The 27,924-nt window shown below is 36.4% G+C and overlaps 1 pseudogene; it reads right to left on the minus strand.

The window, feature by feature from the left end:
* Window positions 1-21,867: 21,867 nt before the first annotated feature.
* On the minus strand, window positions 21,868-26,071 carry LOC105483774 (small ribosomal subunit protein eS4, X isoform-like; annotated as a pseudogene).
* Window positions 26,072-27,924: the final 1,853 nt, after the last annotated feature.

Here is a 27,924-nt window from a genome sequence, read left to right on the forward strand (position 1 = left end):
GTTATTTATTTTGTATCAAGGGAGCAGATAGAAATGAAAACTGTGGGCTGGGTGCAGTGGCTTATGTCTGTAATTGGAGCACTTTGGGAGACTGAGGCAGGTGGATCTCTTGAGCTCAGGAGTTTGAGACCAGTCTTGGAAACATGGTGAAACCCCGTATCTACCAAAAATACAAGCATTAACTGGGCGTGTTGGTACATACCTGTGGTTCTAGCTACTTGGGAGGCTGGGGTGGGAAGATCACTTCAGCCTGGGAGGCAGAGGTTGCAGTGAGCCAAGATTGTGCCACTACAGTCCAGCCTGGGTGATAGAGTGAGACCCTGTCTCAAAAAAGAAAATAAATAAATAAACAAATAAATAAATAAATAAAATGAAAACCGTGACAGCAAAATATCTTGGTTAGATCGTTTTGAGAGGGATGTAAGAAAATAGCTGAGTTGACAGGCTGTCTCGATTGAAGCTGTTGGGAGACATAATTCCATTTAATGAACAGATCTCTGTCCTTCTAAAACTTCAACTAGTTATGCAAAAGAAAAGTTCTAGGAAGACAATCCAAAAGATCTTCCTGAAGTACAAATTCTCAGTGTGTATCTTTATTGTATATTAAATGCTGAAGAATCAATGAGGAATGAGAAGAATCTGAAGGAAGTCCTGAGCATGATTGTACCCGTGTTGTTCCTGAATATAAATGGAAATTTTTATTATGATAAGCTTTGTCTGAAGGATCACGTAGATGACAACATTAGCCAACTCTGTTTGTGTGATTTAGGAAAAAGGCAATTGGTTTAAATGAGGGTAAACTACAAACCAGGGAGGAAGAACATAGCAAACCTCAAAATAAGAATATATAGGAGACAACAAAATAAGTAAACAACCAAAAAATTAGCTAGCAAAAACCTATGCTTGCTGATTCCTGAACATGCAAATAGTGCATTTAAACTTAAGTTTCCCAATGCCAGTGGGTGGATAATTGCTTTTGTGTCACATCTAAAAGTTTTTGATACATTTCACCAGAGTTCCATGACTCTTCAACATGCAGCATTGGTAAAAATTATAATAAAAGTAGCATCTATTAAATGCTTAGTATATTAATTGGCTAAGACTGCTGTAACCAAGTACCACAAATTGAGTGTCTTAAGCAACAGAAATTTATTTGTCTCACAGTTCTGGAGGCTAGAAGTCTGAAATCAAAGTGTTAGCAGGGTTATCCTTTTCTGAGGGCTGTGAGGGAAGCATCTGTTCCAGGCCTCTCTCCTTGGCTTGTAGATTGCTGTCTTTTCCCTGTGTTTCTTCACATGATCATTCCTCTATATATGTCTCTGTGTCCAAATTTCCCCTTTTCATAGAGACACCAGTTATATTGTATTAGGGCCCATCCTAATGACCCCATTTGAACTTGTCTCTGTAAATACCTTGTGTCCAAATAAGGTCACATCATTAGATAACAAGGATTAGAACTTCAACATACGAGTTTTGAGGGGGACATAGTTTTGAGTAGGTCTTAGATAAATTCACTGTTAACATTCCAGTCTCCCTATGCCTTTAACTCCTTTCATCTATAGTAAACAAAGGCAGATCTGGCATTTCTATCTCATGCACTCTTGGCTATGTTTTTGGCCCATGCTGAAGCCAACAAACCAAACAGAACTGTCTCTTTCTATCTCTTCCTTTTGTTAAAATTTGAGACAGCATCTTGCCCTGTCACTCAGGCTTGAATGCAGTGGCAGGATCATGGCTCATTGCAGCCTTGACCTTCTGAACTCAAGTGATCCTCCCACCTCCACCTCCTGAGTAGCTGGGACTACAGACATGTGCCACCACACCTGACCAATTTTGGTATTTTTTGTAGAGACAGGTTTTCAACATGTTGCCCAAGCTGGTCTTGAACTTTTGGGCTCAAGAAATCTACCCATCTTGTCCTCCAAGACTTCTGGGATTACAGGCATGGGCCACCATGCTCAGCCAATTAGAGCTCCTTATAACTCTCCAAGTTGCCACATTAAATGCAGAATCTTTGCACAGTGGGTCTATGTCAATAAATTTGGTTTGATCCAGCTTCATTTTCTTTCCACCGTTATTCACCACCTTTAGTATCCATTCTCAGACATATTCCCTGTATTTCAATCTGTATAAATTAGAAAACTCAAGTAGTGCTTTTGGAGTATAGCACACTTCCTCATGGATCACACTTTATACCTCATCTTTAGGGGACTGAGTCCAGTTATAGGTCTAGTATCAAAGAAGGATGGTGGGGTGGATCTTGAGGGGAATTAGCATCTTTTAAGGCAACTGTCAGGGTTAATCTCAGGTGGAGGTGGAGAGGTTGCTTCCACTGGGAGTGGAGCTACTATTTTTAGTGGTGAAGAAAACTCAGAATGTCCTCATCTTTATCAGAGTCTTGCTAAATATCCCCATTTCAACTTTCAGGATCACATTCCTTCCCAATGTCCTCACTAGTTGACACCCCCTGCAAGCTTGGGAATTCTATTTGCATTGTAAGTTAACCACTTGCGAGAGGAAATCCTGGGTTTGGTTTTTCAGCAATTTCAGCCTTGTGGCTACAGGAAATAACACTCTATTTCAGGGCAGGCATGTAACTTTCTGGTCATTTATGGAATGGAAATGACCTGAGCTGGAAATTCAAATCCTTGAGTTCATCTTTTTCTTTCTCCACTTTCTTCAGGGGTATTAGGGGCAAGCAGCAAAGCTCATTATACTTGTTAGTTTGACAAAAATTTTCAAAGGTATCATAAACATTTCAACAGATCCTTGCCTCTTATAAGTGGTTGATTAGGAGGTTCCAGTGGTAATATTTCGCCTATTTCTATTGCCACATCATGCCATGAACTAGTAATCTTCTCTCTACAACTGGAAGTAGAGTTATTAGTGTGTTTAATCAGATTATAGAGCCAATTCCAGAAACCCCAGAACCGATTCAGAAAACTCATCTTTAGGATTATACTCCTCTAGAACTACATTTGGTATGAAAATCTGTATTATCCAGAGAAATGCATTATCTAGAGAAATGCAACCAGTAGGATGTGTGTACATGTATAGGAAGAAATTCACTTTAAGAAATTGGCTTGTGAGATTGTGGAGGCTTAGTGAGTCTTAAATCTCATGGGGGAAGGCCAACAGGTGGGAGAATCAGAAGATAATTGCAGTTCAGGTCTGAAGGCAGTCTGCTGGAAACTTCCTTCTTGCTGGGGAGAAGTCAAGTCTTTTATTCTAATCAGTCCTTCAACTCACTGGTTGAGGCTCACCCACATTATGGAAGGTGAACTGCTTTACTCAAAGTCTACCAATTTAAGTGTAAATCACATCCAAAATCACCCCCACAGAAACATCCAGAATAATGTTTGACTAAATATATGGGCATCATGGCTCAGGCAAGTTGGCACATAAAATTAACCATCACTTTGGACCTGGATAATCCAGGGTATTTTCACTATATAAGGGCAGGTGGTTAGCAAACTTAGTTTCCCTTTGCCAAATAACCTAACATATCCACAAGTTCTGGGGACCAGGATGTGGACATCTTTGGGGAGCCATTTTGTTCTGCCTAACATGACTACTTTTCATATGCATAATAAAAAATAGTTGTTACTATGTAGCAGAAACTATACTACATCAAATAACTCACTAAAAAATTAAATCTTCTCTTCACCTAAACAAACAATGAGATAGGAAGAAGCCACCCTGGGCCACCCTGGGCTAGAGATGTCAATCTTGGAGTCATTATGGTAAGTCTCCTCATCAAGGTTTCTTCCCCATTACCTTCCCTTTTTGCTTCTGTAAGGATGGTGCAGATATGCTGTTTATCTTCCTATCTGTTACTCGAGCACACATCAAAATATACAGCTTGTGAATATTACATTTAATTTTGAGTTTTCTGGCAACCAAGACAAGAAATAAAACATAGTTATATCAGAAAATTATACTAATGCTCCACAAAAGCATTTTTTTATAGTACTACTTTTGAAATGAAGCACATTTTGTGTAGACCTAACTGAAATTCATTCAATAAATGTTAAAAGAGCACCTTTGAGATCAAGCCCTCTGCTACATGTTACAGATACAAAGATAAATCAGGTCTTTCTCTCTAAATGCTTCTAATATAATGAGTGATGCAAACAAGTGATTTAAGCACTTACGTGATGTACTCTGTGCCATAGTGGAAGTACAGAATAGATGCTGTGGGACTATAAGAGAAGGCATATTTCACAGATACTTCACCTGACAGTCTTGCTTGGCATTGTGTGGTTTGCAAAATTTCTTAAACATTTCTTGCTGCTAGCATTCCTCTATATGAGGAGTTGTGTCGACTTATCGTCCTGCATGTGGTGGTGGCCTGTCCGGACATTGGGACTACTGTAGGATAAAGGAGGAATTGTTAAATTTTAAGGAACACTTCCTTTCTGTTTTAAAACAGAGAACTTGTGCTCGTGTGTTCCTTAGAGAAATGTTGCCAAGAACATTAGTTTTAGAGTGAACTTTTCTACTTGGACACCCACCTGCATTCCATTATGTGATTATACTAAGCATAGTGATTAGCTTATTTAGTCTCCCATTAGTTTATGAGTGTTTTCAAGAAAAGAACAATGTCTTTCCTTCTTTATATTTCTTGCACCTGACATATAATTGATACTTAATATTTATTGAATAATCTAATACCTGTCACTGAAGTTTCTTTTCCTCGGATCAACCAGAACAGTCATTAGAAATGTGGATAATTGCCATGAACCTTGTGTTTTGAGTGACTCGCACTGGCTAAGAACTCCTCAGTGCCATGGAGACATGCTCCTCCTTCTAGGACATGCTCTAGAACCAGGGATGCTGGATTCCTCTGTTGTAATTACCCTGAGGTCATTTGCAGTGTTATATGAGCCTCTCCCCCAAAATAGTGCTTCAAAGGGTAAACCTTGCTATCAGATGGGTGGAGAAGGAGAAATTGTTTACAGGATGTTAAAGGAGGTAGAGAACGTGGGCTGTTCTGTCCATACGTGTGCACAGGATCTCTTGAGCCTTAGGACATATTATAGCAGGGAATGGGAGGAGAAACAGGATGCAATTCATTCCAGGAGCCTGAGGCTTTTCATGTTCTGCTTCCTGGAGTAGAACTCTTGAGTTGTCCCAGGATTCTAAATATAAACCTGGTTTTCTATAACATTACGTGGATATATTTGTTAGCTATATTTGGTAGCTTTATTTAGAACTTTAAAATATTTAGGTATTTGGTGTATAAGTCTTCATATCTACTCTTGCCTGTGGCTCTGCAAATAATCCACTTAGCACACACAGGCAAAAGAGCAACATTTTCTGTCTAATTATCATTTTTTTCCTGTCAGTTCTGTAACACTTGCATTTTTCACATGGATTGTTTCTTGTTTCTTTTATTATGTAAACTATAGACAGAAGGAGAAAGACTGGCTGTAACAAGAGTCTGGTTTTTTGCCAGGGATTTGTCATCTTAGCAAAGGAGCTAGGCTGAGCAGAGAGGCTGTGTTAATTACATTTCTAGAGTATTTCAGATGGAGAATGGACCACACAAAAGTATAATTTCAAAATAATTTCTATTTTTTATTCTATACATCCCAGTTAATTTATAGGGTTATTGTTATATGAAATTGTTGTAGTTATTAAGGAAGCTTTGGGCAAAACCATTAGGTCTGTGAACCATTCTGCTAAAAGTAATGCATACCGTTGTTCTTTGGTATTAACTAGAGAGTGATTTGGACAAGTAATTCAAACATGTTTAGTCTATAATCTCTAATATTGAAAATCTGTAGAAAAATAGGCCTAAGATCCAGAATAAATTCATAATTTATACATAGGGACAGGATAAGATTCTCTTAAGTGATTTTTTTCCTCAATAATTTCCATGCTACTTTCCTCTTATCACATTACTATTTGTTGTAAAAATAAGGTATCTCTCTCTTTCTCTTTCACACACACACACTCACACACACACAGAGAGAGAGAGAGAGAGAGAGAGAAAACTTAGTGCCTGGCACATAATAGCTAACTACCTGGTAACTTGTAGCTGATATGATAAAAACAGTTGTAAAGAATGAAAATGTGAGATTTCAGTTTCCAGAAGTATGGTAAACTATATATTCAGAGATTTTTTTTTCTGGAATAACACACCCAACTATGTCATATTTAGAAACAAAACAATATACAACAAAAGCATTTTTTTCAGTGTATATCACAACAGGTTGGGGAGAAAACGGATTGCCTCAGAGGCTAGAATGACAAAGAGAGAATCCAGAAGAGTAAGAAGAATTAGAGCTGGTGTTTGTCCTCAGGTATTTATATGTCTCTGCCATAGATTGTTAACTTCAATGGTCCAGGAATAGGTGAATAAGAGACAAAGTTTAGGGCATGACCAGAGTTGGGGGTCACAAAATGCCAGGACCCGTTAATGGTGAACTACAAAGGAGGGAACTAGAAAATGAATCCTTACTTTGCAGACAGAGGCAGTGTTAGTATATATCTTCTTGTCCTAGCATTTCTAAAGATTTTAACCTTTTCAGGTGAATTTTGAGCTTAATTCACATGATCAGGATGTCCTAACAAACTTCAAGCCTAAAATGTAGTATTAAGTGTCCTGAAATTGATCTTGCCTCCAGGTACCTGGATGAAGCAAAAGTAAATAATTTGTAGTCTCTGGCTTCTAAACTTAGGCTTCAAGGAATCACCGAAGATAAAGTTCCAAATAACATAAATATATAACCCACCCTCCAGCACTAAACATATAGAAATAGCCATTGAGTCAAGAGTAGCAACAAATGACAGAATCAGACCTGCAAAAAGTAATTAAAAGGTAAAGAATGCATTGAAAACATAAAGAATTGATAAAAGACTATTAACATTGACTAGAAATATTTGAAAAGAAACCATATAGAAAATTTAAAGTGAAAATAAAATAGTAGGAATAACATAGGTGTGATAATAAAAGATTGGGTAAAAAGATTAGATATGCTACTGAAAAGAGTACATGTTGAAGACTGTATTTGAATAAATTTGCTATCATGTATCACAGACTAAAAATGAAAATTATAAAAGAAAAGTAAAGACAGAAGGAGAATGGAGTAAGAGTGTCAACCTGTGTCTTCTAGATAAGACGATAGAGAAAATGGAAAAGATATGATAAGGAAAATGGTTGCAAAAATTGTTGGAAAAAACACCATCCTCAGACATAGAAAGCCCTGTGGATCAAAAAATAAAAAAGAAACAAACAGAAACTCTCACCTGCACTCTCTGTCTTTAAACAGCAGTACACCAAAAATATCATCTTAAGCAGAGAGAAAAGACTTTAACTACAAAGAAAGAAATATTATGCTGATATTTACTCTCAAGAGCAACAAAGCCAGATAATAATGGAATAATCAATGCACTTAAATAATTAGCAATCTAAAGCCTGTAATCCCAGCACTTTGGGAGGCCAAGACGGGTGGATCACGAGGTCAGGAGATCGAGACCATCCTGGCTAACATGGTGAAACCCCGTCTCTACTAAAAAAATACAAAAAAGCTAGCCGGGAGAGGTTGCGGACGCCTGTAGTCCCAGCTACTTGGGAGGCTGAGGCAGGAGAATGGCGTAAACCCAGGAGGCGGAGCTTGCAGTGAGCTGAGATCTGGCCACTGCACTCCAGCCTGGGCAACAGAGTGAGACTCCATCTCAAAAATAATAATAATAATAATAATAATAATAATAATAATAATAAGCAATCTAGAAAAATTACCAATCACTTTTCAAAAATTTAATAGAAATTAAAACTTGTTAGAAAAATCCAAACTGAGATTTTTTCTTTTCCCCAAATCAAAATCTAAAGTTACTTCTGAATTATATTCTTCTGGAAAAAGAAAAGTGATTTACAAAAATAATCTGAGAGGCATAGGGAATTGTTACCAGTGAACATAACATGTGGTTGAATTTAACAAAACAATATTATATAAAGCAACAATAATACTTTCTAATTTGTAAGTTAAAAAAAAAGGTAGAATTAAAATCTCAGACCATTTACATGCAAGTTATAACAATAGGTGACCAGAGTTAAGGCAACTTGAGTTCTTTGTATAGTTGAACATGCAAGGGTGTGTGGATTGTGCTGTATGCATTCAAGGGGAAATAGATCATAATCCAAACACAACGTGCTGCCTTGTAGCTATACACAGTGAGCCTGAAGGGTAAGATATAATTTTGATGTTGTTAAATTAACCATGCATGCCAAAATTTATAGGATAACTGTAAGAAAACAGAAGTCATATCATATTACTGCTAAATTGGTAGAAAGAATAACATGGAATAAAAAAGAAATAAAAAATAAAGAAAAGGTTGTGTAAAAAGCACAAAATAAAGTAGCAAAAATAAAATGTATTAGTAACTATCATGTAACTGGGGCAAATTATAATGGATAAATATTTTTATATCCAGCAGTATGATATTTAAAAGAGACCCATGTAAAACTTCCAAACACAGAATGTTTGACAGAAAAAATGATAGAAAAATATATATTGGTGACTACTAATGAAAAAAAGCTAAAAGATTTCAACCAATTAACAAGCTTGACCTAATGATACATAGGCTAGTGTTGTAAGCAGAATTCTAAGATGTTCTCCAGGCTTCCTACTTCCACCCATGGTATACATGAACTGTAAAGTCCCAGGACTGTGCATATGATGGAATATCTTTCCCATGATTAAATTCTGGTATATAGCACTTTTGACTTTAAGAAAGGGATATTACCCTTGGTGGATACAATCTAATCAAATAGGCATTTAGGAGGTTCTGAGTTTTTATCTTGAAGAATGAAACTAGCATCACAAAAGGGAAATAGTGCAAGGGAGATTCTGTTGCTGGCTTTGAAGATGGAAGGAGCCACATGACAAGTAATGTAGGTGATATTTCAGAGCTAAGAGTGGCATCCAGTTGACAACCAACAAAAAAAATGGAGACTTCAGTCCTACAACAACAATAATTGAATTCAGTCAACAATAAGAGTGAACATGGAAGCAGATTCTTCCTTAAATTCTCCAGAAATTAATACAACTGTGCTAAGACACAGCTCAGACAATTTTGACATACCATGGACCTCTGCTGAGAACCATACTATGAGCTAAAAAATGAATTTTTTTTTAAAGTAGCTAAGTTTATGGCAATCTGTTACACAGCAATAGCAAACTATACAACTACTACATTCAAGAGCTGGAGAGCTTACATTTTTCAAAAGCACAAATGCACCATTTATGAAAACTGACCACAAATTTGACCATAAAGCAAGTCTCAACAAATTTCAAAGAATATTTTTATCTGTACAATATATTTTGTGATAATACAATTTTGTAATATTCCACAAAAAATGAATAAAGATATCCATTTCAGTGATAATTAAAAGGCATATTTCTAAATAGTTTGTGAGTCAAAGAAGGAAGCAATAAAAATTAAAATATTCATAGTAATAAACGTTAAGAGTTCTACATATCAAAATTTTGGGAATGCAGCTAACTAGCAACCTAGGAATATAAATAATCGCCCTTAAACTAATGAATGCCGTCATGCTTAAACTCTTAATCTCCCTTAAACTGATGAATGACATCTATAAAATCCCACAACAAATAATCATGAATTCTAAAAAAATTCCTATAAGTTGAAGATCAAAACAATGGGGCTTACTGTCAAGATGAGAAAGAAGTAATAAAACCTATAATAATTGGAATTAAGAAAAGAAATGGCATTTTTTTTAGGTGACATGATTATCTATATAGAAATCCCCAAGTATTTGTGGACAAATTAGATTTATCAAGAGTGATGAGCTCATTCTGCATATAAGCTTGATATACATAAGTCAATTGTATTTCTTATATACTAACATATGTTTAGAACTAGCAACTTAGGCAAAAAAGAATTCATTTATAAATGCAACAAAAATATAAGGCATTTAAGAATAAAACTAGCAAAAATGTGCAAAAGTTTTGTTCAGAATCTATAAACTTTAATAGAAGTTAACAAACAAATAAATGGAGTGCCATACCATGTTCATGGATAGACAGACACAATATATTAAAAATATCAATTATCTGCAACTTGACTTATTCAATGTCATGTCCATCAAAATTCTAACACTTTTTTTTTTCTGTTCACAAAGCTTGATGAGCTTATTCTAAAATTAATTTTAAATTCCAAAGTCTTTAGAATATTCAAGACACTACTAACAAAGAAGAGTGATGTATGGAGAGTTGCCTTATCAAATATCAATATTTATCCTAAAGCTATCTAATATTATAGAGCTATATTTAATATTTGTTACAGCATAGTATTGGGATTGTCATCATATTTGAGGCAAAATGGAAGAGAGTAGAGACCCCAGAAAATGAACTTATATGTCTATGTAAACTGATACATGAAAGGGGTGGTATTACAGATCTGTAAAAAAAATGGAAATATTATTAAATAAATATATTAGACAAAGACCAATAGAACAGAATAGTGAAGCAAGAAATAAATCCATAATTTTACAGCCAATTGATTTTCAAGAGAGTTGCCAAAAACATTCTCTGGGTAGAGGACAGTGTCTTCAATAAATGGAAATGGGCAAACTGAATGTCTACAGAAAAATAAAACTAGATCCCCATCTCTCACTGTATATGAAAATCAAACCAAAGTGGAGTAAAGATTTAAATGTTAGATCAGAAATGATGAAACTACTGGAAGAAAGTGTAGAAGAAATACTTCAGGGAATTGGTCTGGGCAAACATTTTATAGAGAAAACCTTAAAAGCACAGGAAACAAAAGTAGAAAAAAAAATAATTGGAATTATATCAAACTAAAAGCCTTCTGCGGAGTAAAGGAAACAACGACAGAATGAAGAGGCAACCTGCAGAATGGGAGAAAATATTTGCAAATTATTTACCCAGCAAGGGATTAATATTGAGAATATACAAGGAACTCAAACAGCTCAATAGGAAAAAAATAACCCAAATATTCCTAAAAAATGGGCAAATAAGTTGAATAAACATCTCACAAAATAACACATGCAAATGACCAACAGATATAGGGAAAAATGCTAAACATCACTAATCATCAGGAAAATGCAAGTCAAAACTACAATGAGATATCGTCTCGTCTTAGAATGGTCATTATAAAAAAGACAAAAAATAACAAATGCTTGTGAGGATTCAGAGAAACGGGAACTGTTATACACTGTTGATGGGAATGTAAGTTGGTACAACCATTACGGAAAACATTATGGAGGTTCCTAAAAACTAAACTACCATATGATCCAGGAAAGCTAGTAAAGGGTATATGTCTAAAAAGGGAAAAAATCAGTACATTGTATTGGTGTCTGTACTCCATGTTTATTGTAGCAGTATTTACAATAGCCAAGATATGGAATCAACCCAAGTGTCCGTCAACAGATGGATAAAGAAAATGTGGTATATATACATAATATAACACTACTTAGGAGTAAAAAGGAAAGAAATTCTGTCATTTGCAGCATCATGGATGAGCTTGGAGGACATTATGTTAAGTGAAATAAGAGAGGCACAGAAAGGTAAACATTGCATGTTCTCACTTATACATGGAGGCACAAAAAGTTGATCTCATGGAAGTAGAGAGTAGAACAGTGGTTACTGGAGGGTTGGAAGGTTGGGGAGACGGGAGACAGCCAGAGGTTGGTTCATGGTTGCAAAAGTACCGCTACATAGGAGAACTAAGTTCTAATGTTCTATTGTACTGTAGGGTGATACAATAAATGATTTATTGTACATTTTTCAAATAGTTGAAAGAATGGATTTTGATTCTTCTCAAGATTAAGAAATGATAAATTTAGGTGTTGAATATGCTAATTACTCAGATTTTTGTCATTACACATTATATACATGTATCAAAACATTACACTGTACTCCATAAATATGTATGATTTGTATGTGTTGATTAAAAGTAATAAATAAAAACATAAATAAATATGTTGGGGAAATAGGTATCCATATAGAAAAAAAGTGAAAATGAATCTGTAATCTCACACAGAAAGGTAAATTTCAGGTAAATCAAGCACTCAAATGTCACGGGCAGAATTTTAACATTTACAAAAATAATATGTTGAATGTATACATGAATTATAGCAAATTTAGAAGCATACCACTGAATTAAATTATTGTTATGCTTCCCAATATATGAGTAAAGAAAAGAAAGGCAACAGAGAGGCCAACATATTCCAGTCCTAAAGTCACGTAGAACCCCCTAAATATACTTTCCAAATAAACAAGGACATGTTTCTAAGAAATTAAGCACTATTCCTCTGACTTTTATCACTTATGGGCTGTGTTTTCATGATATTTATCTTCTTACTTAAGTCATTATTCTTGGTTGTACATAACTTAGCTATCAGTACAATGATTATAAATTTGTACCTAAATTCTCTTTTCTTCAATTTACTTGAGCCACCCAAATAGCTTGTTTTTAACTCTAATTTTAGGATATGTCTATGTTATCTTTAAGAAAAGTTTACTAAAGACAGTTATTTATTTGAAAACGCTTTTTGGCTCCTTTTACCATAAGCTGCCATTTGACATGGAGATGAAAGTTGTAGCTCAACAGTTTCCTTTTACTTACACTTAGTTTGCCACAAATTGAAACCTCAACTGCCTGGCAAAAATAAAAGCCACAACTTCTACTTTGCTCCTGGCATAAACTCAAAAGGACAATTTGTGCCATTTGTAAGTTAATCAAAAGAGATTATACACAGCAAGGCAGGCAGAACTCTGGGCTCCAATTTAATGTGCTTTGAGTTGGCTTTGCTAGATGGTCCTGTTTATGAAGATAATGCCCCTATTGCCAGGATATGTTTATGTTCTTTTCCCCCAGGGAAAAGATTGCCATAGAACAAATTAAAGGCGATTAGCAGAAGATTGGGTAATTGCCAATAAATTCAGTAAACTTCCATGAACTTTTAAGCCAAAATGGCCTTTTTAAGGGTCCTCATTTTGCTATTTGTTAGTTGTTTGACCTTGGAGGAAATACTTAACCTCTCTGAACATTAATTTCCTCATTTATAATAATAATTTTCTGATAAGGTTGTTACGGGGATTGGAGATAGTATATTAAGTACCAAGAGTTGTGCCTAGCTAGTGGGTGGTTTTCAGTAAATGGTACCCATATATTATTATTGAAAAATATTTGACAGTTTATTATCACTTACTGATCAACATAATAGAATTAATATGATTGTGCTTTTAGGACATAATCTAATATTTCATTTGCCTAATATTAAACAGGAACTAAACATAAGTAAGACCTGTATGTTTCTGCTGTGGCATGGGTTGGAAATACAGTTCGAAGATGTTTTTGAGAACAGATTAGTAATTCTCACACTCACTTGCTCCTTGTACATGGGATTCCCTGATGGCTGAGAATGCATTAATTTTTCCCTTTCTTACATTTTTGATTCAGAATCAAATCTATATCTAATATTTTAATGGAAATGCATTTCTAAAACATAAAAGAACAAAATAAATTTGATACACCACCAAAAATTAAACAATAAAACACAGGTTGTAGCAGAATTTCAAATATGTTTTCCTTTTTCAAAAAATTCTGATTTAATAATGTATACTCTCAAGGCATGCAGCCTTGGGAAATTTCTAGCCCAGAGCATTGTAGCTCTGCATATAGTCAACTAAATGATTTTCATGGTTTTTTCATAGGAAAATAATTTTAAATTTGCTTCCTCCTGACACCCAGAAGTTTCTCTTTTTCCTCCATAGCTGGTGGGTTATTATGCTTAAAGGAAATAAATTGCTTAACAACATACTGAGTAAATTCTAACAGAAACACAAACTTTTATCACAAAAAGATATTTTAAATTAAATACAAACATTTATTAGTTAGTTAATGGTCTGCATTATCCACATTATGCTTCTTTCCTGGGCCTAAATAATCAAAAGATTGCTATTAATTGGAAGAAAGTATTCATTTACATAAGTATGCACTTTCTGGATCATCTTCATACTAACATTGTGTTATATAATTTATAAATTTGGCTCTCTGAAATTTATTAATGTAATATTTTCATGTACTATTACATTAATATGTGTTAATTTACTAATATAATACGTTAAGGATTATTTATTTTCAGAAGTGCATAAAATTCAGAATTTGCTCCTTACCAGACTTTATTCAGTGAGGTGCTGGTAAATGCTTAAAAAATGGTTCTCAGAAAAAGCAGACCCTGTGTGTAGCATTGCTAATTTCCATAGTGTAAAAATCTCCTGCAGTGACTGTTTTAAAGCTACTAAAGTGAAGTCACTGATCTCAAAATTGGGAATGAATGCACACAATTGGCTCTTCTGAGCTGGAAAAAGCTCACTCCAGCACATCTTTGCATATTCTCCACATTACAATGACATAATTTAAAATAATCAACTTAAATTTAATTTATATTAACTGAATGCTTATTCTGAACCAATTTCTACTCAAGATATTGGAGTTATCCCTCCAACTATATTTATATATATTGTGTAAGTATTTGTTTATTGTCAAATTTTATCAAGTGTCATAGTCTCATGAAGGCAAAGACTTTAGTTTAGTTCATTTTTGATTTCTCTAAACCTAAAATGATGTCTAACACATAGCAGACAATGAATAAAGATTTCTTGAGTCAAAGGAGACTCGGATGTCAACAAGCTCACAGTCTATCAGAAAATTAAACAAAATGAATTTTAAGGAGATACGTAAACTAAATCATATAATCACCAAGTCTCAGTGTTTCCTAAAGTTAAAAGTTAAACCATAATAAATTCCATAATGCTATATTAATAAAAATTAGATATGTCCAGCTAACATTATATTTCATTGAAAGACATGTTATATGTTGATTGTGATTCTGCAAAGAATAAGAGTGCCAATACCAGTAGCAACAGTAAATCTTTATAGAGTGCTTATTCCAAAGTAGGAATATGCTAAGTGAATAACATATACAGTATTATTGAATTTACCTCTCATCTTACCCTTTCCAATATGCACTAATTTTGCCTTCTCATTTTATACATGAGAAAATTGCAGCTCCAAATTGTTCACAAACTTGCTCAAGTAAGTTGCTGATAAGTGCTGGGCTCCATTCTGAACCTAAACCTCTCATTGAATATAAGTTCTTAACCTAAGTAGTCTTCTAAATACTTATTATTTCCTCTGTTTTTTCAAAATAGTATAAATCATGGAGAGTTCACATTTCCATGTTGATGCTTTACAATTCACAGAAGCAAGATGACGCAACCAAGATTATTTTTCAAAGTAAAAGATGCTCCACCATTGACAATGGGATCTCTTTAAAGTGGGCAAGTTGGTCACAGGATTTGAATGAATTCACTGTTTGTTGTAAAAGGAGGGAATTGGGCCAGATAGATGGATTCATAGCTGAATTCTACCAGCTATACAAAGAAGAGCTGGTACTAATTCTACTGAAACTATTCTTAAAAATAGAGGAGTAAGACTCCTCCCAAGCTCGTTCTATGAAGCCAGCATCACCTTGATACTAAACCCCAGCAAAGACAAACGAAGAAAGAAAACTACTATATTAGGCCAATATCTCTAATGAACATAGGCAAAAACATCCTCAAAAAATCTAGCAAACTGAATCCAGAAGCACATGACAAAGTTAATTCAACATGATCAACTAGACTTCAGTCCTGGAATGCAAGGCTGGTTCAACATACAAAAATCGGCAAATGTGATTGACTCCATAAACAGAATTTAAAACAAAAACCATACAATTATCTAAATAGACACAGAAAAAGTTTTCGATGAAATCCAACATCCCTTTGTGATAAAAACCCTCAAGAAACTAGGGATTAAAGAAACATACCTCAAAATAATCAGAGCCATCTCTGACAAACCCACAGCCAACTGGAAATAATACTGACAGGCAAAAACTGGAAATAATACCCTTGAGAACTGAAACAGGTAAAGATGTCCATTCTCACAACTCCCATTCAACATAATGGTGAAAATCCTTGCCAGAGCACTCAGGAAAGAGAAAGAAAGAAAAGACATCTGAATAGGAACAGAAGAAGTCAAATGATCTCTTGCTGACAATATGATTCTATATGTAGAAATCCCTAAAAACTCTAACAAAAATATCTGGGACTGATAAATAACTTCCATAAAGTTTCAGGATATAAAATCAATGTACAAAAATCAGTTGCGTTTCTATACATCCAACAATGTTCAAACTGAGTGCCAATTCAAGAATGCAATCCCATTTACAATCACTGCAAAAAACAAAACAAAACAACAACAACAACAACAACAAAAACCTAGAAATACATCTAACCACGAAGGTGAAAGGTCTCTAGAAGGAGAACTACAAAACCCTGCTGAAAGAAATCTTAAATGACAGAAAAAAATGGAAACCATTTCACGATTATGGATTGGAAGAATATCATTAAAATGACCATACTACCCAAAGCAATCTACACATTCAACCCCCTTCCTAATCAAGCTACTAATGTCATTTTTCACAGAACTAGAAAAAACTGTTCTAAAATTCATATGGAGCCGTGGAACCTGACCAGTTGAAGAAATCCTAGGCAAAAAGAACAAAGCCAGAGGTGTAATATTACCTGTCTTCAAACTATACTATAAGGCTACAGTAACCAAAACAGCATGGTACTGATACAAAAACAGACACATAGACCAAAGAAGCAGAATAGAGAATTCATAAATTCTCTAATCTTTGACAAAAATAAACAATGGGGATAGGACTCCCTATTCAATAAGTGGTACTGGGATAGCTGGCTAGCCATATGCAGAAGAATGAAATTAGACTTCTAGTTTTTAGCATGTAAAAAATTAACTACAGATGGTTGAAAGATTTAAATGTAAGACCTGAAACTATAAGAATCCTAGAAGAAAACCTAGCAAACACCATTGTGGACATTGGCCTTGGGAAAGAAACTATGACCAAGCCCTCAAAAGCAATTGAAGGAAAACCAAAAACCAGGTGGGATAATTATACTAAAGAGCTTCTACACAGCAAAACAAACTATCAACAGAGTAAACAGACAATATACAGAATTGGAGAAAATGCTTGCAAACTATGCTTCCAACAAAGGTCTAATATCCAGAATTCATAAAGAACTTAATCAAATCAACAAGCAAAAGACAAATAACCCCATTTAAAATTGTAGACAAAGATAAGTAGGAAAAATACACGAATAGACATCTCTTGAAAGAAGACAAGCAAGGGTCAAAAAACATGAAAAATGTTTCACATCAGTAATAATTAGGAAAATGGAAATCAAAACTCTTACGAGATATAATCTCAGGTCAGTCTGAGTGGCTACTATTAAAAAGTCAAAAAGCAACAGATGCTGGTGAGGCTACAGAGAAAAGGGAGCTCTTAAACACTGTTGGTGGGAATGTAAGTTAGTCCTGATACTATGCAAAACAGTTTGGAGATTTCTCAAAGAACTTAAAACAGAACTACCACCCAACCCAGCAATCCCATTACTGGGTATATATCCAAAAGAAAATCGTTCTACCAAAAAGACACATGCCCTTTTATGTTCATCACAGCACTATTCGCAATAGCAAAGACATGAAATCAACCTAGGTGACCATTAATGGTGGATTGGAGAAAGAAAATATGGTGCATATACACCACTGAATACTATACAGCCATAAAAAGAATGAAATCATGTCCTTTGCAGCAACATGGATTCACCAGGAGGCCATTATCCTAAGTCAATCAATGAAGAAACAGAAAACCAAATACGATATGTTCTCACTAATAAGTGGGAGCTAAACATTGGGTTTTCATGGAGATAAACATAGCAATAACAGATACTAGGGACTACTAGAAGAGTGAAGAGGGAAGGCAGACAAGGATTGAAAAACTATTGAGTACTGTGCTCAGTACCTGGGTTATGGAAGCAATTGTACCCCAATCACTTCTCACAGGGTCCCTCCTAGGACATGTGGGGATTATGGGAACTACAATTCAAGATGAGATTTGGGTGGGGACACAGTCAAACCATATCAGCGGGGGATGGCGTGGAGTTTGCTGTTTTATGATGGGTAAGGGAGCTCACTTATAACATTTTGAAAGGAGTCCTATGAAGGAAGTGGGGAAGCAAATTATACAGGTATGCCTAGTAGTATTTCTAAGTATAGTATTCCTAGGTATACCTAGGGTCAACACATTCTGAGTAAGAGGGAACAGCAGGCCAGGCACAGTGGCTCACTCCTGCAATCCCAGCCCTTTGGGAAGCTGAGATGGTTGGATTACCTGAGGTCAGGAGTTCGAGACCAGCCTGACCAATATGGTGAAACCCTGTCTCTAATAAAAATACAAAACTTAGCCAGGTGTGGTGGCTGGCACCTGTAGTCCCAGCTACTCGGGAGGCTGAGGTGGGAGAATCGCTTGAACTCAGAAGGCAGAGGCTGCAGTGAGCCGAGATTGTGGCACTGCACTCTAGCCTGGGTGATAGAGTGAGCCTTGGGCTCTAAATAAATAAATTAATTAATTAAATTAAAAACCCCCAACAACAAACAAACTAAACTAAACTAAAAGAGAGAGTGTGTGTGTTGTAAAAGAGGAGGTCAGAGAAATGGGTTGTGGAGGCAGGTCAGAGAGGGATTGTAGGCCAAATTATAGACTTCAGTCGTTTCTCTGAGAGGTGTGGAAAGCAATTTGAAGTTTTGAGTAGAGTCATGCCGCAATCTGCTTTCCATTTCTAAAGAACTACAGTGACTGGTGAGGCTTAGAGACTCCATGTGGCAGGAGAGCCATGGCCTTAGGGAGACCAGTGAGAAGGTTGTCACCCTAACGCTAGTGAGAGAACTCACGTCTTAGTCAAGGTAGTGATGGCAAGGGTGTATTCCAATTTATTCAGTAGGAGAACCCACAGGTTTTCTCATGGATATGTAGGATGAGAGGAAGAAAGAGGTCAAGATTAGCTCAAAGCTTTTAGTCTGAACAAATGGAAGGCTGGAGACGAGGAGTATGGAGTTTGGTTTTGGCCCGTGTCCAGTTTGACATGCTTCAATATGATGACAATTGAAAATGCTTGTATCTATTTTAAGTGTTCATATCTTTAAAATTTCCTAAACCTTAATTCTTATATTAAGTTCTTTAATTAAAATACAATTATTTATTTATTGCTGAGCATAGACTTCTTATCAAATTTCACTAATAGAAGAGGCAAACCCATGAAGAAATCTTGGTAAGAAGATACAAATAAATGTCAGAGACGATATCAGTGTGCTGAACACCAGAGGGCAGCACGATCACAGGATAGAACAGGAATCTAGCAAGCATTCACAGTAAAACGTTTTATTTGGGTACATTTATTTCTAACTCACTGACGCTAGCAGTAGGAGTCTTCAGAAATGAAAATAAAGCATAACCTTTCATCAAAGTCAGGTGTTAGAGAGAAAAAGTAATTTATTTCAGTTTATAAGGGTCCACAGAAGCTCTGATATAGCTGGGGGCTTCTACAGTTTTTGAAAATAAAAGCATAAAGCCAGGGGAAGCAGGGGACACTCCAAGGCATATTGTTCTCTTCATACTCTTGTTGAAATCATGCTGGCAGCGATGAATTGCATTAGGGTACAGAAGAGAGCAGCCCAGGTTGCCCCAGTTCAAATTTGGTACTCCTCTCATGGACTACGGTGCAGCTACGGTATATGTGCCTCCTCGCAAAGGTGACATTGCTGCCCAAGGCCCTACTTAAATCAGGTGTAGCTGTTGGTGCCAGCAGGTCATGAGTGCTTAAGTCAGGAATGGTAATCTTCCTTTTGTCAGGGAATAAAGAAGGATGCAAGAAATAAAATAAGAAAAGAAATAGGGCACAAAGGAAGAAAGAGCAGAGTTGAAGCAAAACTAATACAACCTTAGGATGAGAAAAAAAGTTTACATATTTGAATATGAGTGAAAGAGACACATCAAGTTGTGTAGAACTGGTAATATATTGATTTTTGTTAAAAAACATTAGGTAGCTGCTGACATGGAAAAATTGTCAGGAGCTAACAAACTAGTTTTAAATTTGAGAGAAGGGGGATTATGTATTGGAGAAATGTAGTTATTTTGGCAAGTTGAAAAGATCTGTGTGTGTGTGTGTGTGAGAGAGAGAGAGAGAGAGAGAGAGAGAGGGAGAAACAGTTTCTCCAAGTACTGCTTCAACTTCATCTTCTATTAAACTGCTATTTATAGCTAGAAATACATTCAATCAAGGTGTATTTCTTGACAATGGTACTTACAAATATAATGTTCATAGAATGATGTCATGTATAAAAAATTACTGTCTTTCTCTTTGGAATAGAGAAGGATATAAATATTTATTTATATCTTTTTAGAGGGATATTAGGACATAGTAATCTATTGTCCTGAAATCTTGAAGGACAATAGACTAAATAGACCAAAAAACCATGAAGGCAAATTATGAACATGTATTTACAAAGTACCATAACTAGTAAAACACATTATCCACACTCACTCAAAAGTCCCTATTTTCCCCTTACTTTATTCATCTGTATAATCAGTTACACATTGTTTCTCCTTTCAATCATATTTCCCTGTCTCTTCTAGACACAGAATTTTGAGGCTGAGGCGGGCAGATCTTTTGAGGTCAGGAGCTTGAGACCAGCCTGACCAACATGGTGAAACCCTGTCTCTATTAAAATATAAAAATTAGCTGGGAGTGGGGACAGGCACCTGTAATCTCAGCCTCTTAGGAGGCTGAGTCATGAGAATCACTTGAACCTGGAGGCAGAGGTTGCAGTGAACTGAGATCACACCATCGCACTCCAGCCTGGGCGACAGAGTGAGACTCTCTCTCTCAAAAAAAAAAAATAATTGGTATAAATTTCCCCAGATGCATTAGTTCTTAACCAGAAACAATTTTGCTCCCCTAGGGAATATTTGGCAATGTTTGGAAGCATTTTGATTGTCTCAATTAAGGGAGTGTTACAGGCATCTAGTGGCTAAAGGTTGCTGTTAACCATCTTGCAATGCGTAGGACAGCCCTCATCCCCCACAACAGAGTTGTTCAGTCTCAAATGTCAATACTACTAAAGTTGAAAACCCCTGTCACAAAATGTTATTTAAACAATAAAAAAAATTGTAATATAAATATTATTAGGCCTGGGATGACCATATTTCTATAAATACTGAGCCTGGTAAACCAACTGCAGGAGAGAGAGGACCTTCCCAGTGTTTTCCTTTTATAGTTGCAAGCTCTACTCCTTTTGGAGTGGTTCTTGGCTTCAGAATGTTGTTTTTACTCTTTACACTTAGGTGTTAATACTTATGGACACACTCATCTGTCCTTTCTTTGTCAGAAATTACTGTGCCAGTGTTCTACAATGTATCTGTGGCCTTAGGTTCTTAGAGAGAATGTCAGATAGGTTGAGTTTTTCTCCTCACTGCTAAGGATTGAAGTCATAGTTAAGAAAGAACCTACATTACAGCTTGAAATCACTTTTCTTGATGTGCATACTATTTATGAAATCCAACCATTATTCTTTTCTATAGTGTGCTGTTGCAGTAGAAGAGGGACTACTCAACCAATAAGATGAGATGAAAAACAGGAAGAACAAAGAACAGAGTGCATAGAGCATGCATCCAGAGTAGTCAAGACTAACTTTTGAACCTCTCCAACTCTGCACCATTCTAGTTGAGTGACCTTGGTCAAGTGACCTAGCCTATCTCTAAGCAAGGAGGATACTGAGGCGTCTGTTTTATCATTCAGCTGCATGTGCAATGCCCAGTACAGTGTCTAGTGTGTAGGAAACTTTCAATCATTTTTTTTATTCATGCTGTATTAACTTTAAGTAACTTTAAGATCTTTCTGTCTAGAGACCATTTCACCCACTGCTCTATTTGGCCATCAGTTTTGTCTCTCTTCAGCAATGGTGAGGTGGACACCCTTTCATTGGGGAAGAGAAATCCATGCTTTGTTGCCCTTGTCAAAAAACAAAAATGTTTGAGAGGTGGATGGCAAAGCTGCTGCCACTGGCATCTTTCACATTCACCACATCAAAAGATCTAGAATATTTCTCTCTGTTTGTGATCACACCAGTTCTTCCCAAGGTAGCATCTCCAGTCACAGGATACCAGTGTCAACTGGTTACCACTGTTGAACTTGATGCAATCTGTAATCTTGCCAGTCTCTAAATCAATTTGAATGGTGTCATTTACCTTGATGAGTAGATCCAAGTAGCAGATGGTGTGAGCATCATGAATCACCAGATGAGGGATTCCTTTTGTGACCACAAATATTTTTCTCACTTTGCACAACTTGTACTTGGCCTCCTCAGGTGTGATATGATGAACAGCAAAGTGACCTTTGGTGTCATACAACAGACAAAAATTTTCTTCAGTCTTGTCAATGCTGATGACAGCAGGATAGGTTACATTAGTTCAGACCTTGCCATTGATCTTAATGAACCACTGCATGCAAACCTTTTTTTTTTTCCCAACTTTTATTTTCAGTTCAGAGGTACAGGTGCAGGATGTGCAGATTTGTTACACAGATAAACGTGTGCCATGGTGATTTGCTGTACAGATCATCTCCTCACCTAAGTATTAAGCCAGCATCCATTAGCTATTCATCCTGAAGCTCCTTTTCTCTCATCCTCCAACTTCCGACAGGCTCCAGTGTGTGTCCACGTGTTCTCATCACTTAACTCCCACTTATAAGTGAGAACGTGCAATGTTTGGTTTTCTGTTTCTGCATTAGTTTGCTGAGAATGATGGCTTCCAGTGCCACCCATGCCCCTGTAAAAGACATGATCTGGTTCCCTTTTATGGCTGCATAGTATTCCATGGTGTATATATACCATATTTTCTTTATCCAGTCTATTGTTGATGGGCATTTAGGTTGATTCCATGCCTTTAATATTCTGAATAGTCCTGCAATGAACATATGTGTTAGTGTATCTTTATAATAGAATGATTCATATTCCTGTGGGTATATACCCAGTAATGGGATTGTTGCATCAAGTGGTATTTCTGCCTCTAGGTCTTTGAGGAATCACCACAGTGTCTTCCACAATGGTCGAACTAATTTACATTCCCACCAACAGTGTAAATGTATTCCTTTTTCTTCACAACCTCACTAGTATCTGTTGTTTTTCACTTTTTGATTAGCCATTCTGACTGCTGTGAGATGATATATCTTTGTGGTTTTGATTTGCAGTTCTCTAATGATCAGTGATGTTGAGCTTTTTTTCGTATGTTTGTTGACCACATGTATGTCTTCTTTTGAGAAGTGTCTCTTCATGTCCTTTCCTCACTTTTTAATGTGGTTGTTTCTTTTCCTGTAAATTTGTTTAAGTTTTTTGTTTTATTTTATAGTACTTTAAGTTCTAGGGTACATGTGTACAACGTGCAGGTTTGTTACATATGTATACATGTGCTGTGTTGGTTTGCTGCCCCCATTTAACACGTCATTTACATTAGGTATTTCTCCTAACGCTATCCCTCCCCATCCCCCCACTACATGACAGGCCCTGGTGTGTGGTGTTCCCCTTCCTGTGTCCACGTATTCTCGTTGTTCAATTCCCAGCTATGAGTGAGAATATGCAGTGCTTGGTTTTCTGTCCTTGTGATAGTTTGCTCAGATTGATGGTTTCCAGTTTCATCCATGTCCCTACAAAGGACATGAACTCATCCTTTTTATGGCTGCATAGTATTCCATGGTGTATATGTGCCACATTTTCTTAATCCAGTCTATCATTGATGGACATTTGGGTTGGTTCCAAGTCTTTGCTATTGTGAATAGTGCCGCAATAAACATACGTGTGCATGTGGCTTTATGGTGGCATGATTTATAATCCTTTGGCTCCAGTAATGGGATTGCGGGATCAAATGGTATTTCCAGTTCTAGATCCTTGAGGAATCGCCACACTGTCTGCCACAATGGTTGAACTCCCACCAACAGTGTAAAAGTGGGAGTTTACACTCCCACCAACAGTGTAAAAGTGTTCCTATTTCTCCATATCCTCTCCAGCACCTGTTGTTTCCTGACATTTTAATGAACAACATTCTAAATGGTGTGAGATGGTATCTCATTGTGGTTTTGATTTGCATTTCTCTGATGGCCAGTGATGATGAGCATTTTTTCATGTGTCTGTTGGCTACATAAATGCCTTCTTTTGAAAAGTGTCTGTTCATATCCTTTGCCCACTTTTTGTACCTCTGGTAGAATTTGGCTGTGAATCCGTCTGGTCCTGGACATTTTTTGCTTGGTAGGCTATTCATTACTGCCTCAATTTCAGAGCCTGTTATTGGTCTATTCAGCAATTCGACTTCTTCCTGGTTTAGTCTTGGGAGGGTGTATTTGTCCAGCAATTTATCCATTTGTTCCAGATTTTCTAGTTTATTTGTGTAGAAGTGTTAATAGTATTCTCTGATGGTTGTTTGTATTTCTGTGGGATCAGTGGTGATATCCCCTTTATCATTTTTTATTGCATCTATTTGATTCTTCTCTCTTTTCTTCTTTATTAGTCTTGCTAGCTGTCTATTTTGTTAATCTTTTCAAAAAACCAGCTCCTGTATTCATTGATTTTTTGAAGGTTTTTTTTGTGTCTCTATTTCCTTCAGGTCTGCTTTGATCTTAGTTATTTCTTGCCTTCTGCTAGCTTTTGAATGTGTTTCCTCTTGCTTCTCTGTTTTTTTTAATTGTGAAGTTAGGGTGTCGATTTTAGATCTTTCCTGCTTTCTCTTGTGGGCATTTAGTGCTATAAATTTCCCTCTACACACTGCTTTAAATGTGTCCCAGAGATACTGGTACATTGTGTCTTTGTTCTCATTGGTTTCAAAGAACATCTTTATTTCTGCTTTCATTTCGTTTGTTTTGTTTTGTTTTGTTTTTTTGATGGAGTCTAATTTTGTTGCCCAGGCTGGAGTACTGTGGTGTGATCTGCGCTCTCTGCAAGCTCCACCTCCCAGGTTTACTCCATTCTCCTGCCTCAGCCTTCCAAGTAGCTGGGACTACACACCTGGCTAATATTATTTGTATTTTCAGTAGAGACAGGGTTTCACCATGTTAGCCAGGATGGTCTTCATCTCCTGACCCATGATCCACCCTCTTCAGCCTCCCAAAGTGCTGGGATTACAGGCGTGAGCCACCACGCTCAGCCTCACCTCATTTTGTTATTTACCCAGTAGTCATTCAGGAGCAGGTTGTTCAGTTTCCATGTAGTTGTGTGATTTTGAGTGAGTTTCTTAATCCTGAGTTCTAATTTGATTGCACTGTGGTCTGAGAGACAGTTTGTTGTGATTTCTGTTCTTTTACATTTGCTGAGGAGTGCTTTACTTCTAACTATGAGATCAATTTTGGAATAAGTGCAACATGGTGCTGAGAAGAATGTATATTCTGTTGATTTGGGGTGGAGAGTTCTGTAGATGTTTATTAGGTCTGCTTGGTGTAGAGCTGAGTTCAAGTGGATATCCTGGATATCCTTGTTAACCTTCTGTCTTGTTGATATGTCTAATATTGACAGTGGGGTGTTAAAGTCTCCCATTATTATTGTGTAGGAATCTAAGTCTCCTTTTAGGTCTCTAAGACTTGATTTATGAATGTGGGTGCTCCTGTATTGGATGCATACATATTTAGGATAGTTAGCTCTTCTTGTTGAATTGATCCCTTTACCATTATGTAATGGCCTTCTTTGTCTATTTTGATCTTTGTTGGTTTAAAGTCTGTTTTATCAGAGACTAGGATTGCAACCCCTGCTTTTTTTTGCTTTCCATTTGCTTGGTAGATCTTCCTCTATCCCTTTATTTTGAGCGTATATGTGTCTCAGTACGTGAGATAGGTCTCTTGAATGCACCACACTGATGGGTCTTGACTCTTTATCCAATTTGCCAATCTGTGTCTTTTAGTTGGAGCATTGTCAGGGTATATGTAAATTTCTTCCTTAGGAAAAATGATGATGGGGAGAGACTCTTTCAGCTTATGGGGATTAGTAAATGGACAAGGAGCAAACACACCACTTAGTTTATCCAGAATCCAATGGTTGGAGCTGCAACCAACGTCAGATGCTTCTTGGGACCATAAGCCATGGTTGCTGTAGGCATAGAGAGAATCAATAAATGTTAACTACCATTATCTGTTTTTTTTTTTTTGCCATTTATTTATTTACCAACTATTATTGGATTTCTTTTATATGTTAAGTCCTTTGCTAGAAACTGTGGATTAAATGGTAAGCCAAAACAAACAGGTTCCTGCTCTTATAAAGCTTATTGTTGAGGAGGTTTGAAAGGCACAAATTAAATAACCACAAAATATATTGCCTGTTTGTGGTTGTCATAAAGAAAGCTACATGGAGCTATTAAATATAACTGAGGGATTTGATCCCTTCTGGATCCCAAGGGGTCTGTGGAAGATTCAACTCGTGTGCTGAGAAACCTTTTGGATCTTTGCCTTGTGATAGCTCTTCCTTTACCTTCAACATTAAAAAATAGTCACCATTGTTCCTGGAGTTAGGTAGTATAGGTTCCAACTGTTACATCTTAAAAAATAACTTGTACATGTTACAACAAAAGGATAAAATAGGAATGAGTCATCTTCTTTTAAATTTCTATATCTCTCTCTGGTCAGAATTTACCTTTGCTACTCTAGTTTTTAATTTTTCCATTAGAGAATATAAACTATGCCATTGCCTTACAGTGCCTTGAGTATAAAAAAAGAGGTTGTTCTTGTATTTTATTGAGGTAGAGGATCAACAGGACTTATTTCTTGGTTCCAACAGGATCAAGTGAAGAAACTGACAGGAACCAGCAGATAACAATGAAAGATATCCCTATCTGCCCTTATTGTCCATTAGCATAAGACACTACCACCCAATGCCATGCCAGTTTACAAATGCCATGGCAATAAAAGTTACCACCCCTTTCCATGGCAATGACCCAGAAGTTATTTCCCCTTTCCTAAAAAGTTCTAAATAACCCACCCATCAATTTGCATTAGCTTGCCCCTTAATTTGCATGTAACTGAAAGTAGGTATAAGTGGGTATAAATACAGTTGCCAACAACCCATATCTTGCCAACTCTGGGCACACTGCCTATGAGTTAGCCCCACCCTGCAAAGGACAGTTGCATTCAGAAAAGATTGCTGTTTAATAGTACTGGCTTGGCCTTGAATTCTTTCCTAGGCAAACCCATGATACCCACTCATCAACCTGTTTATAAAAGATAGAGTCAGGTATTAGAAGAACTGAGGATGTATTTTTTATTTGAATGCAGCTGCCAGGTGATATATCTAGAAAATGACTATTTAGCAATAGTCATCTCTCCTTTTTCTAAGGTGAATGGAGTTGGAGAGAAGTTTGCACTCCTCAGCCATTTAAATAAATGAGGAAACCTCATTAGCAGAGGGCTAAACAAACAGTGAAATACATATATGATTGTTACTTAATACTATATTTGATATAAAATAGAGACTTGTCAAGAAATCCTTGGCCTGACCTTTCTTAATGGTCTGATTATTTTTTTATACTTTCAGAAAAGAATCAATCCATGTCTGGGGCCTGTGGCAGAGACTGTTAGCTGTCCTCTGAAATCGATTTCCCCTTTCTTTCTTAGAATAAAGCTAGACTACATTTAATAGCCTCTTTTGCAGTTAGGTGAAGCCATGTGACTAAGCTTGAAGCCAAGGAAGTGACCAGAGTGATGGATGCACTTCTGGGCCTGGCACATAAAATACCTCAAATTGCTCTTCCATGCTCTCTCTCCTTTTTGGCTGAACAGGATCACAAGCCCCAGGGTGAATCTGGAAGCCACATATTTTGAAGATGGCAGAGCCTCCATAAGTATGAGTCCTCAAATAAAATATGGAGCAGAACTTTCCTCCCCATTCCAACAGGAAACACCTCTTTGAGACTTTTGTGAGAGAAAGAAATGTATTTTCTGTTCC

The sequence above is a fragment of the Macaca nemestrina genome, chromosome 10 (assembly GCF_043159975.1).
Source record: "Macaca nemestrina isolate mMacNem1 chromosome 10, mMacNem.hap1, whole genome shotgun sequence".
NCBI classification, from domain to species: Eukaryota; Metazoa; Chordata; class Mammalia; order Primates; family Cercopithecidae; genus Macaca; species Macaca nemestrina.